At 34.3% G+C, this 18863-nt stretch overlaps 1 pseudogene; it reads right to left on the bottom strand.

Moving 5' to 3' along the window:
- Window positions 1-3596: 3596 nt before the first annotated feature.
- LOC133298947 (probable dipeptidyl-peptidase 5) lies at window positions 3597-15221 on the bottom strand (annotated as a pseudogene).
- Window positions 15222-18863: the final 3642 nt, after the last annotated feature.

Genomic DNA, 18863 nt, shown 5'->3' on the forward strand with positions numbered 1-18863 from the left:
TGCTCCACTCATTTTTTAACTTACCAAACTAGCTAGACCAGACAGGATATCATAGATTCACCTATATATATAGTAATAATAAACATATTTCTGATTTAACAAATGGATTGTTTTCATAACCATTACCTTAATTACCTAAACCAAACTAAAAATCACCTCAAAATAAATGTCTTGACTAATTAATAAAAATCGATATGTTAATATAAGAATGGAGAATCGTTGGGATGCCAAACCTATATAACACCAACTCGTAAGGTCATTCAACTTCCACCATACCAGATATGATTAGCAAATTTCATTGTGACGCAAATTATAAAAGGAATGAATCCTCTTATTATATGACTTGGTTATGTGAAATTTGTGTTAATATCTTTCTTCATTAGTAATGATTGAACCTGACCTATTTAATGTATGTGAAGAGAGAAATAAATACAAAAATTTCACTTGATCAGTTTATGTAAAATTTTAATATGAGAGGATTCACTTCCAATATCTTATGATCACCTAATAAATAATAGCATAGGTGCCAAAATGAGTGGGTACGTTGAGACTTTCTGATGAGTAATGTGCACAATTGTGAGCATTCCTTTCTGAGCTGGCACGGCTATACCATGAAATAGCTGCAACTTTCTTAGCTAGGGATATGGGACTTCCAGGAGCCATAGGGAGCAGTAATTGTGTCAGCCTTGATGAAAGTGGTTGTTAAAGAAGCTTGTACTAACATGATTCTTGTAGACCTACTTGTTGAGAATTTAACTGGGAATAGTCTCACATAGGTTAAAAATAATCAAGTGAAACACATTCTTTAAGATTTTGAATTGAGAAGCGATGTTGAATCCACTAATTGTGATGGATTATAATGTGTCCAATTATGGATAGTTATGTTTTTGCAATAATGAAAAACTAAGAGCAACTCAAAAAAATTTCGAAATGTTGAAGAGAGTACAAATGCTAAGGGAGCCCCAAGTCACAAAATGTCACTAAACTTAGCCATGACTTGAATAATATGTTTTGAAAGATGTTAGTTGTGTTATTTTAGTCCAAGTTTTCAATTATACAAATTAGTTTTTGGAGAATTAAACTTGTTAGTAACGTGATAATTTTAGGATGGTAAACTTGTAAGTTGATAACTTGGAAGATTAATTTATATAAACAATTTTTTTAAAATAAACCGACACATGTAACGTCTTTTGGAACTAAATCACATATTTACTCCTTAGAAGTTAGAATGTATTTTATTTTATTTTTTAATGTGACTTAATAGGATGGACTTCCAAAGAAAAGTGTTAGTTTCTTATACCAAAATTCATTTTGCTATCCTCTCTTCCCATGTCCAAACCCCAAAGTAATGTATTGTTCATGATTAAAATTTATGGACTAGTTAATTTTTTATTGGAATAAATAGGTAATTTAATCATTAGATATATCCTTTTCTTATAATTTAGTTCTTAAATTTATTCATTATGTTATGAAGTAGTCCTTAATTTTTAACTTCATCAAACGAAATACTAATGTGTTGCAGATTTTATAAATTTAAAAACCAACTTACAAAAAAAATTAAAGGCTAAATTGCAAGAGAGAAACATTTCTAAAAATTAAATTACCAACTCACTTAGAGAGCTGGAGCGCTTATGCACTCGAGCCTTTTATAGCAATACCTATAGAAACTTTCTCACACAATTTTTTTATACAAACTTTCTCACATACTTTACATATATTAAAGTAGAAAATTTTTGCTGTTGAGACAGCAGAACGAAAAAAAGTTTCTATATTGTCATGTGGAGATATGTGAAAAGTTATATTTTCAACCAACATTTCTCTTGCCAAACTATTCTTTTAGTACCTTTGTTTGAAGCATAAAATGATATATCGTTTTATTAAGTGTCCTTGATTGTTGATTGTATTTCTCTTACATTGTGTTTGAAGATGAACATTAATGTCTAGCGAGGGTGCTAGTAGTAATATCTACAGACCAAGTGGAAGAGATGACTAACAATGATGGGTCGAACACCTCTAGCCAAAGTCCGACTAGTAAACAACAAAAGGGTGTGTGAGTAAATTCTAGGAATGATGAGAGCTCTAAGTTTAGAATGGGTTGTGGAATGTGATTGGTCCGAAGTGTCTTCCCCAAAAATACCATTCATGTATTTATACTGACCCTGTAGAGATGATCATGTCATGCCCCTAGAACGATTTTTCAAATGAGATCATGAATGTTAGAGGATGGAGGGAAGATCGTGTATGCAAACCCACGACCCGAGCTTACAGGCTTAAGCCCAAGCCAAAGAGGCCTATCAATGGTGCCGACCCACAACCCGAGTTCACGGGCTGAAGCTCTAACCAGAGAGGATTCCTTAGGTAGGAAGCCTATCTTGAGCCTGAACCCATTAACGGGACGTGGGATTATATCCTAAACACATTGAATCTAAAAATTTCTCATAACGAATCACCTTAACTAGTCATAAAGTCAAGGTACTGTAATGGTCTATTTTTAGTAATTTAATTTAAAGCCATTTTGCTTTAGCTGCGCCATGCACTTATTATTCTCCTGATCTAACTATTTTTCACGATCAACAAGATGCTGCAAATTGCCATACTTGTTTGCGTAAATTGTGAATCTGAATAGTTAGCATTACCCTTGATCCCTATGTAAATATGATTATGCTCAATTGTCATAAATTTCTTCTGTCATGTCTTAGTGTTAAGGATGAGAACAAGAAAGCTAGCAATACAACATCACTTGCAAAGAAATTGATTGAGGGCTCTTTTTGCTTAATAAAATTTATTAAAAAAATATAATATAAAAATTATTAACATAACCTACACGAAAGAGTTTAATTTTTTGAATTGATTTGATTTTTTATATGACATCAGAGTTTATATAATCAAATAATTACGAGTTTAATTCTCACTGACCAAATTCTATTAAATAATTAAATATTATAGAATTTCTTGTTATGGATATATAAACTTATACATTGTTTACCCTTTAACCCCAATAAACACTTATGTAAAAAGGTATATTAGAAAAATATAATAAATAAACAACTAATGTAATGTTCACCTAACAATTTAAACTTTTGGATTGAATTTAAGGGAACAGATTTACTTACCACCAATTTTTTTTTACCATTCTTACAATCAATTTAATCACCGTTGATTTTCGTCAATTTAATCACGGTTATTAATTCCCAATAAATTATAACCGTTAGATTGCCGAAAATCAATGGTGATTAAATTGATTGTAAGAGTGTTAAACTTTTTTGGTGATAAATATATCCTGCTCTTTGAATTTATTCTTTAGGAAGTTTTAATGCGACATTTATCTCAAGTGATTCTTGTGGTGGTGGCAGGTTTATCTTCTTATTAAAGGAGTAGAATACAATTCCAACTGTGGTTGAACTCAAATTTCTCTTCGGCTGATTCTAGAGAGATGTGTGCGGGGCTTGCTACCATGAAAATGCAACTTCTGATAATAACCTTCTTTGCATCCACTATGATGTCTTGGAATTGATATTATTATTATTTAACAGAAGAGTTGACATGCAGGACAGATATTCTAGAAAATATACCTGCCGTATATCCAGTTCAGGTTAAAGATATAAATTCCTAGTTGTAAAACAAGATTCAAGAGTAAAAGAAATACAAGACTACATTGAACCACAACCAAGATTTCAGAAAATGCAGTGGAAACTCTGCACACTCCTGGCAATGAGGATTAAAATAGGCAGAAGCAGCTAATCAGTGCAATAATTTCCAGCATAGTTCCTGAATTCCTGCAAAGCATTATTAGGATTTGAGAACAAGGATTGCTTAGGGCCAAGGGTGTGGATGGTTCAGGTTGGTTTTGTATATCGAACTAAACCAAACTGGAAAAGTGGTTCAGTTCGGGCAAATTGAACAAGTTTTAAAATTTGGTTCAGGAAGTTTAGAGAAAATGATTCAGTTCTTAAACCAGTTTGGAAAAATGTGGTGCGGTTCGATTCATTTGGTTTTTTCACACTCTTAAGAATGAGTATGGTTCGGTTCGATTTGGATTTTAGCCCAAACCAAACCAAATCGGTAAAGTGGTTCGGTTCTTAAATCAAATTGGTTTTGAAAAAACGATTTAATTCTTGAACCAGTTCAAAGAAAATAGTTCGGTTCTCAAACTGGTTCGAAAAAATATGATTCTTTTTGGAATGGTTCGGATTGGTTCATAGTTTGATTTGATTCGATTCATTTAGTTTTTTTTTCACACCCTTACATAGGACTTGCTTTAACATAGATATAAAGAAAGCCAACATCAGTACCTCTTAAAAAGCCATTCTCAATCGAAGTTGTCAATTTTGATAGGAGTAATATCATCAGCAACATTGAAGTGCCCAATCAATCGTGCAAAGAAGACCATTTGCTGTTCAAGTGTAAACTTAATGTTCTCAGCCTGCATCCAACCCATTACTGCATATGGTCACTATTTCCTACATAAATTTCATTTCTAAAAAAATAATTAAATAAGCATGTACCTTTCTGAAACCATGTTGTTCTCCTTCATACTCAACAAGAGCAACTGGCACACCTTTTTCCTTCAGAGCCTGGTAGATTTCCCGAGCTTGATCCGGTGGCACAACCTGCAAAGCATAGAACACATTTATCTTTTATCAAACTGAATATTGTAGATTATTTAGAGTAGATTTAGATATAGGCTGACAAATTTTCATTCCAGAGTCCTTTATGTATTGGATATGGGAAGGGGGAAGTAATAATTGCATTTGATACTAACCTTGTCCTCCAATCCTTGAAATAAAATAATGGGACAAGAAAATTTGTCAACGTGATTGATGGGGGATCTTTCGGTGCACTCCTTCTCACCTCCTGTAATCAGTTATGAGATAGATAGAACACCAAACGAAACAAACAAACAAAAGAAATAACAGCTACCTTAAAATGGTCATCATTGACTTACCAACAAGGTTATCAATGTAATGGGATTCAAATTTATGAGTTTCTGCTCTCAACATGTTCAAGTCCGCTACCTGTTTGAGAGACCAATTGGCAAATAATATGTTGCGAGGACAATATAAAAACAAAGGTCAGCCTCGTTGATAGGACCCACGACAAAGTAGTTATAGAATTAGATGTAAAGTATTGCTCTCATTATATGCAAGGTTCAGGAGAGAAGGGCCAAACCCATTGTGTGGGTGTATGCCTTACTTTGCATTTGCAAGAGGCTCATTACATGAATCAAACCTACAACCTCCAGTTCACATGGCGACAACACCAACCATTGGAAGGACAATAGTTCAAACAAGTGATCATGTTACAGTCTTTGTAAAAAAAACATGTTCAAACACCCAAATAATGTGAATCTTATCTTTGTTCATTACTGCTTCATAGTGCTGTTAAATCTTCCTTCAAATAACTATATAAACCTGTTAAAGAACCTTGGGATACACCACCTCAAAAACTAGCTTAAAGGATGGGAGTGCCCAAGGCCTTATAAACTCCCACATTAGTTGCTCTTCAACCAATGTGGGACGATATATCTCAACACGCCCCCTCACGCAAGAGCCCTCTTGGCTTGAAGCGTGGATTATGCAACAGGCCCAATCTTTGGTTTACCTTTTGTGCTTCCACTTTAAAGTGGAGAGCGGTGAGGATCGAACCTCAAGCTCTGATACCATGTTAAAGAACCTTGGGATACACCACCCCAAAAGCTAGCTTAAAGGGTGGGAGTGCCCAAGACCTTATAAACTCCCACATTAGTTGCTCTTCAACCAATGTGGGACTATATATCTCAACACGCCCCCTCACGCAAGAGCCCTCTTGGCTTGAAGCGTGGATTATGCAACAGGCTCAATCTTTGGTTTACCTTTTGTGCTTCCACTTTAAAGTAGGGGGCGGTGAGGATCGAACCTCAAGCTCTGATACCATGTTAAAGAACCTAGGGATACACCACCCCAAAAGCTAGCTCAAAGGGTGGGAGTGCCCAAGGCCTTATAAACTCCCACATTAGTTGCTCTTCAACCAATGTGGGACTATATATCTCAACAAAACCTTATGTCTTGTTACCTTCTTTTTGTGAATGAAATCAGCAATAAACAAGTGATCAAAGAATTAGCCAACATCGTCAATAAATTGTTCACATTTTTGGCTGCCTTCTTAGTACTAGAGAGCACAGATGTTGGCCAGAATCTTTTCACAAAACACCACATTGTCATAAAGGCCTTTGTCCTTGCAATTCTTGTGTACTTCCTAGTATTGATACTTCATACTATGCTACCGCAGCATAGGTTGGCTTCATTCCAATCTCACTCATACTCGAGTTGGGAAATGTTGGTCAGTTTTAGCATTGAGCCTTATTTCATGGCCGTTGCTATGATCATATTGGCCTTATGGGTCATTACCTTTATAGTTCTTGCCATGTTTAATTATCAAGATCTCTGTAATCTGATTGAGTTCCAAGCCACAATTTCGAGTTCGTGAAAGAATCTAGAAAAATTGTGACCCTTAAGACCAAAATGATCATAGCAATGGTCCATGACATAAAGCTCAATGCTAAAATGACAAAACACTTTCTAGCTCGAGAATAAGTAAGATTGGAATGAAGCTGGTTATATGCCACGATAGCACAATATGAAGTATCAATACTAGGAAATACACAAGAATCGCGAAGACAAATGCTGTCATAACATTATGGTGTTCTGTGAAAAGATTTCGGCCAGCATCTGTGGTCTCTAGTGCTAAGAAGGAAGCCAAAAACGTGAACAGTTTATTGACAATGTCGGCTAATTCTTGAATCACTTGTTTATTGCTGATGTCATTAACAAAAAGAAGGTAAAAAGACATAAGGTTTCTATAGTTATTTGAAGGGAAATTAAACAGCATCACGAAGCAGCAATAAATTAATGCTTCAAGCCGAAAATTGTTAATTACATTCTGAATTTTATCTTTGTTAAAGAACTGAAAACAATGTAACATGTTCAAATATCCAAATAATGTGAATTGATGACAAGTAGGAACTACATGAACCCTGTTTCATGGTAAACAGACAAAGTAGATTATTACAATCTTTAGGAAAATGAATCGCCCATGGATAATAAGAGTGAAATTGAAGTAGCAGAAGAAGCACTCACACCATACAAAGAAGCCCCTGCCTTAAAAGTTTCTCTAAAAGCAAGAGCAGCTAAGGTGGTATACCCACCAGCAGAGCCTCCTGTTATACACAGACGCTCCCCATCTACCTTTCCACTGTCCACCTAGATAAGAGATTATACAACCACTCTTGTAACAGACCCATCAAACTCAAATGTAGGAAAAATAAGAAACAAAATAGTTACCAAATATGTAGCACAACTACAACAGTCATTGACATCAACTATTCCCCAGCGTCCCAAAAGCCGCTCTCGGTACTCCCTGCCGTAACCTTCCAAGTACTATGCTAGTCAGACCAACTGAGTTCCAACTTTTTCATTAGTGAAAATGACTAGATCAGGCCATACGTAATACAACTGAAATCGCGAATCATAAATAACCAAAAAATTTCTTGGATGGCCAAAGAACAACCGAACTCGAAAGAATTATCTGCCTAAAGCTCCCGCTTTGTGCAGGGTCCAGGGAAGGATCTATAGTACGCAGCCTTATCTCGCATGTGCAAGAGGCTGATTACATAAATCGAACCTGTGACTTTTGAGTGACATTGTGACAACACCAACAGTTATGCCAAGCTTCCCCTTTTGACTGTGAAAAACAAAAAGAGGGGGGAAAATAGAAAAGATAATAACATATTTATGTAGGCAAAGTGAGAAACAAACCAGTGCTTCCACCGTAATTAACATCAACTAGTGCCCAACCCCGACTAGTCCAGTACTGAATGCTCAAATTAAAAATTCCATGTGTCTCAGAAGTTGGTCCTCCTGAAATATGGAAATAAAGTCATGCACATACAAAAGTGTCTGTTGTACAATGTAATTAAAGTAAGAAAACCACACATGACAGGATTGCCAAAAGCAGTTAAGTGCAATAAATGCAGTAGCCAGGTAATCTGAAATATCTCAATTGAAAATTTGATTCAATTAAGAAATTTTGACAAACTTGTTTTTAAAACACTGAAATTTCAATTCAGCTAACATTCCCCCACTCCATCAGAGAGCGCATCTCAATAGAATCATCTGTGGTTGTGAAACATTAAATTTTCACAAAAGAATAACATTTATCAAAAGGCATCCGGTATAGCTCTGATATTGCTCCATCAGCCATTGAGAAGACCGATATTACAATTGTCAAAATGAGAAACTATAAACATATTCATTCAAAAACTGCCAAAATCATGGGTGCTGCAGACATGCGAGGTGAGAGGGGAGCAAGATAGAAATAAACCAAAGTCAGCATGTATTCAACAAAGAAAAGACAAAAAAACATGGACATACAATGCAGTCATGACCTCCACAATATTTAGAAGTGTTGGTATACAGTTCTACTAAACCAGTGAGGATTTTTGTTCACAAATAAAGGCCACCCATTCTGAATTATCATGTATGCAGATCATGAGATATATAACAACATAAAAATTTTGGTTGTAGAGGGAAGACCCCACTCCACAGATTTTCAGCATGTAAGTTGCTAAATAAATTAGAATATGAAATAGAATGTGATCATTCCTGATACAAGACCAAGATTTACCATGGCTTTTCAATAACAATGGAGGCTTTTCTCCTTGACTGGCTTGGTAAATAGGATTAGAGGGGGGATAAAAGTATGCGTAAGCATTTTGACCAGGAACTTAAGTTTGGAATTCAATCAGCTCTGGCTTACTGATGTACGAACTATATTTTAAACTATCTGGTGAAGAGGACCAGATAATATTGAACTCAACTGCTTTTGATTTGTCATCATCTAAAGTCACCTGAAAAGCAAGAGAGCTATCAGGGGTGCATTGAAATAAATCAAAAATAGATGAATGGTGGGGGAAAGAAGGAAGAACCTTGGCCACTGATGATGGATGAACTGCAGATGCTCCCTCCACATATAGGCAATTATTACCAGAAGCCTGCAATGGCATGATTACATAACAATGATTATTATTACATTTCAAGAATTGATTTAGACCAAAAAAGAAAAAGAAAAAGCAAGGAAACGATTTTAAAAATTACAATGTTATCTATATCTGTGAAAGGGATATCAAGCTTAGTTAGTTTTGAGCCCTGCACATCATCAAAAATTCCAAGATAGGACTTCCCCTGCTGCCTGCAAACACCACCAAAACATTGAATGGAATGTACCATAAAAGAAAAGAAGAAACAGGAAATATATGCTGGTAGCAGACTTGGAATCACCTGTAACTACAGGCAATTAAGTTTCTCTGTTTATGACTTCGAACAAATTCATAAGAATTCATACCGAAAATCCATAGTGGCCTTGCAAACTCAGCATCCAAAGAATAAATAGATAAGACCTTATTCTCTGACTCAATCTGTAAACAATTAAAGAAGTTGGAAAAGAAAAATAAAACAAATAATTAATCAATTCTTTAGTGGCTAGAGTATGTCAAACCAGAAAATGAATTCACACATGCTTGCAATTGAGTTATTTGTCACAATCATCTTGTTGCACAAGTGAATCCAAAACAAACAGAAAAGCAACGGATGATAATAGGAAGAGTAAAATATCAAAAGAAAGCATTTGCATTATTAAAACAATAGAGATATTCAACCTGGAACATGCCCAAAAATAGCTGACTAGAATGCATGACTCTACTATTCTTTACTGGATTATGTTTATGCAAAACTAACAAAGCATAGAGATATTAAAGACCTGATTGTTTCAGGACATAATCATATGAAATTCATATATCAGATTTTGTAAACTCCGATTACTATTTATACTATTGTAGCATATTTTAAAACATCTTAATTTGGAAAATTCAAAATTGGCTCCATTGTAAATACACACACATCACATCAGAATGACGAATATCGTAGAAACTCTATTTTGTCAAAACCAGCAAATTCAATTTGGTTAGTGGGAAATACAGCAAGATAGCTACGGAACCTTCGTTATAAAAATTTGATCCTGTTCAATGAACTGTTTGCGAGAAATATAATACCAAATTGTATACACCAAATGCCCAAAAATTATCCAAAAGTATTGATGAGCATTTATCGATGCAGAAAATCAAAGATATTGAAAGCCACTATATATAATTAATGGCTTGAAGAAATATTTGGTGAAAGAAGATTACCCATTTATGGAGATTCCAAAAACCATTTCCCCTATCGGTGATGAAAAAAAGCTCCCCTGCATAGTTAAACTAAATAAATAAATAATCAGAATGCACAGAAAGATCATAACAAATGTTCCTGTTGGAGTCAATAGTAAGCTTAAAATCAATATCATTCAAAGAATATTCTCTAAAAGCATGACAATAAAAAAAGTAAAAACATCAAAGTTTCCATCATAGAACATTAAGATATCATAAATTAACATATATCAAGGATCCTGAGCCCATGTCTGGGAGTATCATGACTTGATGATCTTAAGAAAACATTTGGTCAACAAAACTACATGCTATACTCAGTAACAACTGTAAATATGTCGACTTTTGGTTCTATAAAAACACTAGATTTTTTAGAATAAATACTTTTTTTTTTTTGTCGTAAGCAAATTTCACATTTTTGCTTTAGTTCCTAGCAAATAAAAAGGCCCGTCGTAGTCCCTAAAAAATTCAAAATAGACTCATTTAATTAAAATCGTGGTCCTCACAAATTCTAAAAAGACCCATATTAGTCCTCCTTAAAAAGACTAAAACCCATAAAAATAAGAGTACTAATATGGGTCTTTTATGGGTTTTAGTCTTTTGAGGAGGACTAATATGGGCCTTTTTAGAATTAGTGAGACCACGATTTTAATTAAATGACTCCATTTTGAATTTTTTAAGGACCACGGGCCTTTTTATTTACTAGGGACGGACGTGGTGAAATTTTTTCACTAGGATTAAAAAAGATATTTACTCTCTCTCTTATTGACGCGGGATTTGTTTAAAAAAAATGCGTACCATCGGGTGACCACTTGGGCTCAGTTGGAGACTCCACAAGTGAAGGATCACACCCAGCAACACAGACGCGCTTATAGATCTCTCTGCATGGAATTTTAAGATGATTAAGCCTCAAGTTGAAACATGACATAAAATAAAATAAAAAACAGTAACCCCAACTATGATATGGAATTTGAAAACTAGATCCAGGATACAAAATAAGAGACATAAACGGAGGGTAACCAAGAAAGACCTTCTAGAGGGAATAAAATATATGCATGAAGATTATAAACATAGTTTTAAATAGCGGGTAGCAGCCGATCACAAAAACACTACAGTCGTATAAAGCCGCAAATGTGAAGTCCATATTTACTATAATAAATTATACCATATATAAAATATTATATAAATTCTATAAGATAAGAAATCACCCAAAATAGAAGGAAATGAGGAAAGGAAAAAATAATACTACATATTTAAAACAAGGATTCAAGGAACATAAAGGAACCAACATATTAATTCAATGAAAGTAACTAAATTAATAACAATACAGCCAAATACATTTTTTTTAAGGTCATTCTTATTACTTCAAAAGATCAATTATCTCATATATCATTTAGTATGATTTATTTTATGTGAGAGAATTCTAAATATTAATGAATAAATCAACAATAATAATTTTGTAATTTTCTATTTTAATATAAAATATAAAAATTTAAATTATATATATATATATATAGATATTATATTATGGTAACAAATTATTTTTATGTTACGTTAGAAGATCATGCAAATTATAATTATTTAAAGTATATAATATAAACCCTTGATTATTAAAAATAAATATATATATATATATTATGGTAACAAATTATTTTTATGTTACATTAAAAGATCATGCAAATTATAATTTATTTAAAGTATATAATATAAACTTTGATTATTAAAAAGAAATATGTTTGATTAAAATGTGAATTGGTGGATAGAAAAACAATGGGACTTGAAATTATTGTTATTATGATTATAAATAAAAATAGGAAAGAGGAGAATAGGGGTAACGATGCAGTGAACTAGGAGAAGGAGCTATCAGAGCTCAGTTCCCAAGAATCTGAATCGTAGCTCCTCTTGCATTTTTTTTGTCAGTAACTTCTTCCCACTATTTCCTTTTTTTTAATTATGTATTTGGTGGCATTATTAAATTTTGTCAAACCAAAAACTGCAACGGACACATTACCCATAAGCTGGCAGCAAAATCAATGAAGAAAAAAGAAAGTGACAACGTTACCCAAAATAAAAAACGCTGGCTTTTTAAATAAAATATTTATTTTACACCTCAGTTATTCTGGCCTTTTCCTATTATACCCTTAAATGATACTCAAATTTACAAAATGATGCCACCCGCGCTTTTTACGTTTCTTTTTCTCCCTGAATGTCTGGAACTTCCCTTCCTTTCCCAATAGCCGCAAGAGCTGCCGTCCGCCACCGCCGCAACCGGCCGCTACTGGAAACCGTCGCGTCGCGGTGCGAAAATAGCGGTTGGGTGCCGCAACACGCAACTGAAGCGCTAAAGCGGCGCTATTTGAATTATAGAATTTATAAATACCTATAACATTGAAGTTGTCTAGTAGTTGAGATTTGAAAATTGGATACAAATCAAGAAATCATTTTTCCCCTTTTCAAGATTATGAAAAGAGGAAGCACTATACGATAAAGCCTAATCAACAAAATATTAGACCTGAGTTGTGTGATTTAGAAAAGAACTGAATATCTGCAAAAGTATCAGCTGTTCATATATAAAAGAAATCATATCATAGATAGACCTATATTAATTATGAAAAACCAAAGAACATGTAAGAAATGACACAAAAGCTCATTTCATCATCACCTCAATAGGGAGACCTACATGGTATAAGCAAACATTCATAATTCGTAGAAGTTATAACTAAAATTAAGAGCTCTGCTCACCCATTTTCAGAAATATAACCAACCCAAAGTTCTGATTTATCCCACGGCATGTTGGGGTGACTCCACTGAATCCATGCTATTCTTTCATTTTTAGGATCTAGACGTGGGAAAGCATAGAAGTCACTCCCGCCAACCAGTACTACTGGTTCTGAGTGACAAAAAAATTCAGTCAGACACAATATTGATTGCATAATGAAAACAGCCATCAAGCAAGTGAAAATAGCACAACGTTTGAAAACCTTTGACTAGCTACAATGAAATGCTTATTTGCAGTATTCATTCAACCTCTCACTAGTAAGATGGAAATTATTACCCTGAACATCCTTGCTGCCAAGTGCTATAGATACAATTGTTGTAGGTGGATTTAGACTGTTCTCCCGACGATCTAGAAACATGATTACACAATTATGACCAAACAAATGAATGATTTAACAAGTAAAAACACTGTGGCAACATTCTAACATAACCCTTGAAGATAAACTGAGGCCTGTTTGGTGTGACGTATAAGGCATGATAGTATAAGCTTATACTATACGTTATGACATTTTTAGTTGTTTGGTGTGACTACCGTATAGTATAAGCTTATACAGCATAAACCCTTAATACATCAAAACTATGTATAACTTAATCCGGCCTAAGGGTGAGGGATAAGACCTGATAAGAGATTGATGTATTAACATCGTTGACCAATGTAATTCTCAAAAATTAATATATTATTTTAATATTAATCTATTAAAATAAAAATTTATTTTTCAATATATTAATTTTTAAAATATTGAATATTTTTATTTTTATAAAAATTAATTTATATTTTGGACACACTGATCAATAAATTTTTATAAAAATTAATATCATATGACATTTTTTGAAGAATTATATAAATTCTTTATTAAAGGATATTTTTATTAAAAATATTTATTTTTATCATATATAGTATAATACAGTGCATTACCAAATACTAGATGATATTATCTTATACAATATATAATTTATTACAATACCGTGCCAAACGCTTGATAGTATTAAAATTCAATCAGGTCTTATACAATCAGTTCTTATACTATCATGTCTTATACTATCAAATCTTATCCTATACTATACACCAAAGATGCCCTGATTCTCGAGCGCTTACCTTCCATTACACTAACATAACGGTTAAAGCGGGCATCCAATATTCCATCTGCATAGCTGACTACCGGTCCACCATAATCCGGAGTGAGAGGCACAGGAGGCACATCTGCTAGGGTAAAAAACCACAAAAGTTCAGCACCAAATAAGAAAATTGCTTCACGTACACTTCTGAGAATAACATAACACCAAATCAATACTCCCAGATTGGTACAAATCATATATATATATATATATATATATATATATATATATATATATATATATTAACCAAAGTTAATTATAAAGAAAACAAAACTTAGTAACAAGATGTAACTAACAAAAGAGTAAGACTACACATCAGGTCAAAAGGGGCACAAACACATGTCTCATTTCATGATAATACAGTATGACTTTGTTTTGGAAAATAGTTATTGGGGAACAAAAATTGTTGCTTCCTCACCCAGAGAACTGATGGACTGCTTGTACAATCTCTGATCCTTGTAATTAGCAAAAAAGACAACATCCCCAGAAACGGTGAAAGCACCACCTCCATACTCCTGAGCCAATGTTCTCACTCCAAACTCTTTAGGAGTAATATCCACACGGTCACCTCCAGGTTTTTCTGACTCAAGAACAAGAACAGCACGTCTGAAACAAATTGAGTAATCAAAAGGGTCATCTTGCAGACTCCAAAAGTTTAAAACTTTCACCTTTTCTACTTCCAGCTTCTACAAAAAGCACCCTTTTTTTTTGGTTGAGAAAAAGCTAACACTTAAGCTTACCCTGATTCGGTTGGACGTGATTCCAACCAGATGAGGCGGCCACGACCATCGACGGCGGTGCCGCCGAGCTTCTTGGAGGCGCCGGAGACAACATCGGCGGTGATTGGTGACTTCCAAGAGCCATAAGGGGCAGTGATTCTATCAGAGTCAGAGGTGGCTGTTGAAGAAGCCATTCCCCTTTTGCAGTTGCAACAACGTTGTTGATTCAGGGTTTTGGAGGACAGAGAGGGTAGAAGAAGAAGCTTTGTGCTGAAATGGTTGACCCTGTGAGTGAAGAACAATTTGGCATAACAAAATGAAGCAAAAGAAGAAGAACGAGTGAGAGTGAGAACAGCAATAGCTAACGTGGCCATTTGTGATTTGACCATGTTTTTTTGTACCTGTGACCTAGTCCCAGGATCATGAAACTTGCCATTTTTCATCATCAATATTTTAAGGTTTTAGAATGGGACATTGACCATTGTGCCACCCCTTTTTTAAAAATTTATCTTATTGTCACGCTTGAAAAATAAAATTTGTCAAAAGTTTGACAAGCGGAAATGGATTGGACACGTGTTACATTTGAATGGTCAACCATTCTCGCTGGCTGCCCAGCTAAAATGACAGAACGATGACACGTGGCAAAAGTACAAACATCCAGAGAATGCCTGTACTTTTGTCACGTGTCAGCATTCTGTCATTCTAGCTAGGCAGCCCAACAAGAATTGTTGACCATTCAGACGCTGACACATGTCCAATCCATTTCCGCTTGTCAGACCAGCGGAATTGTGACGTGGCATTTTGGCAAAAAAAATTTCAAGCGTGGCAATCAGACAAAATTTTGCCCAAAAAGTGACAATATGGTCATTGTCCCCAATCAGGATTGAATGTTTTCTGTTAAAAAATTTCGATAATTTTTGTGCTTACTTTTTTTTATATAAATATTCACAATAAAACTCCACTTATTTAATGTTTATAAAAAAATAAATACAAAGTTTCGATCAACATGGTCAAATTTTACATGATCAAACTTCAAACCTAGTACATTCGTAAATTAATAAAATGGGTAACCATCTCTTTAATCATTTTGCTATCGCTAATCCTATAGACTATAGAGTTATATTACATTATTATAATACTATTATCCATTTATTTTATTTTTTAGCTAAGTTCAGACTCTTTTTAGTAGGAAAATATGAAGTAATAGAATTTGAATCTTGGCTTACCAAAAAAAAAAAAATTTGAATCTTGAACTTTAATTTCGAAAACTACCATTAACACAATTATGCTTGTGCAGTTAAAAAAAACAAACTAAAAGGCTCAAATTAAAAAAAACAAAAAACGCTTACGGGAGAGAAAGCTGCGAGAGTTCTTGAGAGGAGCTCCACGACGGAAGAAGAGGATGCACTAGCCCGAAGTGTTAAAAAACCAAAGGGTCTTGGAGAGCTAAATGACAAGACCATGGATGATGACGTGCAAGACCAAGGTCCTCAGGAGGAACAAGAGAGAGAGAAATGGCAACTTGGCAAGCCCTATATCAGAGAAAATCTCTCCTATGGGAAAAGGAAAACAGTTAGTATCGTATATGGATAAAGTGTTGTGTTTAAATGGGGAGGATAATGTTTCTGATAAGAAGGAAGATGACTAGATTTCGAGACAAAGAAAGGAGGAGGAGGAGGATGGAATCGAAGATGAAGTAACCCCAGGTAGAGAGGAAGATTCACTTTGTCCGACCTACACCTTCGCTAGGAAGCAACACAAAGAAGACTCCATGAAGTGGAGGAAAACCTTGATCATTAAATTAATGGGAAAAAAGATAGCATCTAGATTTCTTATGGCTAGACTACAAAGACTCTGGAACCTCATGGGAGACTATAAACAGATTGAACTTGACAATGGGTATTCATTGATCAAGTTTAATGATGAAAGAGATTATTTTCATGTTCTCCATGAGGGCCCCTGGATTGTAGCTGATCATTATGTTATGGTGCAGCGATGGAGGCCCTTCTTTGATCCCTATGAAGAGAAGGTGAAGAAGCTAGCAATCTGGATAAGAATTTCAGGCCTTCTTATTGAGTTTTACATCGTACAACATCTATGGAGGATAGGTAACATCTTTGGAAAAACTATCAAAGTGGACAAAACATATTTCAGAAGAGAGGAGGATGGTGATGGACAGAACACGGACAAAACCAGGTTCGCACATATTTGTGTGGAGTTGGATCTAAGGAGGAGTTTTGTTTCTAGATTCAAAATTTAGGATTACATCTAAAATGAAGAAGTCATACTTAATGTAGGGTATGAAGGCCATCATTTAATCTGTTTTTCATGTGGGAGATATGGCCAACGTAAGGAAGCTTGTGATGGGGGTCTGGACTATAAGAAGGAGGTTCCAAGAACTGCTAATTCAAAGTCGAACACCCAAGGCAAGAATGGCGACAACAAATATGAGGGTATGGAGAAAGATGAACCTGAGAAAATAGTCAGCAATGTGGAGGAGAAGGAGAAACCTATGGAGAATGCTTTTGGAGTTTGGGTGATGGTTAAAAGAACTAAGGGAAGGAAACCTAGACCAGTGCCGAAGTCTTTGGCTACCGAAAAACATGTTTCTTCTTTGGCCATGGGGATGTTAGTATATAGGTGCCCAGAGACAATCTTTTCTATCAGATGAACACCTTTTTCTATTTAGTATTTCATGATTTATAAATTTGAGCAAACTTTATCTTTATCATATTTATGTCTCGCCAATATTTTATTGTTCATATGCGTTTAAAGATAAAGACCATAGGAATAGAACAGGTGTTCACTCGGGGATCTATGATAGGGATCATGGTCATGAGGACTCGAGGACACTGAATGTCTATTACCTAAAATCTGTTCTGGTCTTAAAATGATATAAGTTATGTCATTTAAAAGGACAAACACTTTTTTCTTATATTTATTGTAGAAATATTAAAACCAAATAAAATATCAAATTTTCAAATGTTATTAAATATATAAGATAAATTAGTTATTATAAATATTTTTTAAAAAGGGGCTAATATTAGCACTAATAATTTATTATTATTAGATAATTATTATTTTATATATAATAATAATAAAATAATCAAAATTTAGGAAACAACAACCGTTAATACTCGTCCTCCTTCGATTCGCCCCAGCTTGGATGTCCGGAACAGAGAAATTGAGACTATATTCAGTCAAAAATATATTAAATCTATCAAAATAAGTAAATATTTCAGCCAAATAAGTTGGGTTTTCATTACATTTTTGGTCATTTTATTATTTCCGTGCATGGCTTTTTGTTCTAGAACTTTGTGCAACATAAAATTTTACATGGTTAAATAAAAAACTACAAATAACAGTATCTTTTAGATAAATTAAAAATAAAATTCAAAAATAATGCAATTTAATCTCAACTTTGTAGCGTTTGCACATCATCAGACGAAAAAGAAATTTCGATGCTTAGTTAAAAAATTTGAGACTTTTCATCTTCCGAACTAATTGGAGTGATAAGTGATATATTGGATTTATTAAGTAATTAAACCGGTTCAACCTATTTGACTGGGCCTGTCTTTAAAACCAATCGTGTGATTTGGCCCCATTTATTATTATAATTATTTGGAAAGTTTTTTGGCCCATTTAATGAAAATTGATTAGTTGTTTCAATATTTCCTACCTCTGTTTCGCCCAATTAACTCCTTTGATCCAATCAATTCGTTTATCTCTAAATATTATGTGTGTTTATGAATGTTTCTGCTGTAAAACCCGGTCTGACCTGGTCGGGTCGACGCGGAACCCAGTGACCCGGTCACCAGATCAGTTCGGGTCAAGTATTGGACCGGTCATGCATCGGCTCGGTCAAACCCGGTCAAAATCGGTGACCCAGTGACCCGGTCGGATCATGCATTTAAAAAAAAAAACCAAAAAATCAAAATTGTTTCATCTTGTCAAAAAAATGTAAAACTCATTTTAATTCTTTTTTTGTAATTTTATTTGCTAGTATACTCTTCTAC

Source organism: Gastrolobium bilobum, unplaced genomic scaffold, assembly GCF_033153095.1.
Source record: "Gastrolobium bilobum isolate Gb01-03AN ecotype WA unplaced genomic scaffold, APGP_CSIRO_Gbil_v1 utg558, whole genome shotgun sequence".
Lineage (NCBI taxonomy): Eukaryota > Viridiplantae > Streptophyta > Magnoliopsida > Fabales > Fabaceae > Gastrolobium > Gastrolobium bilobum.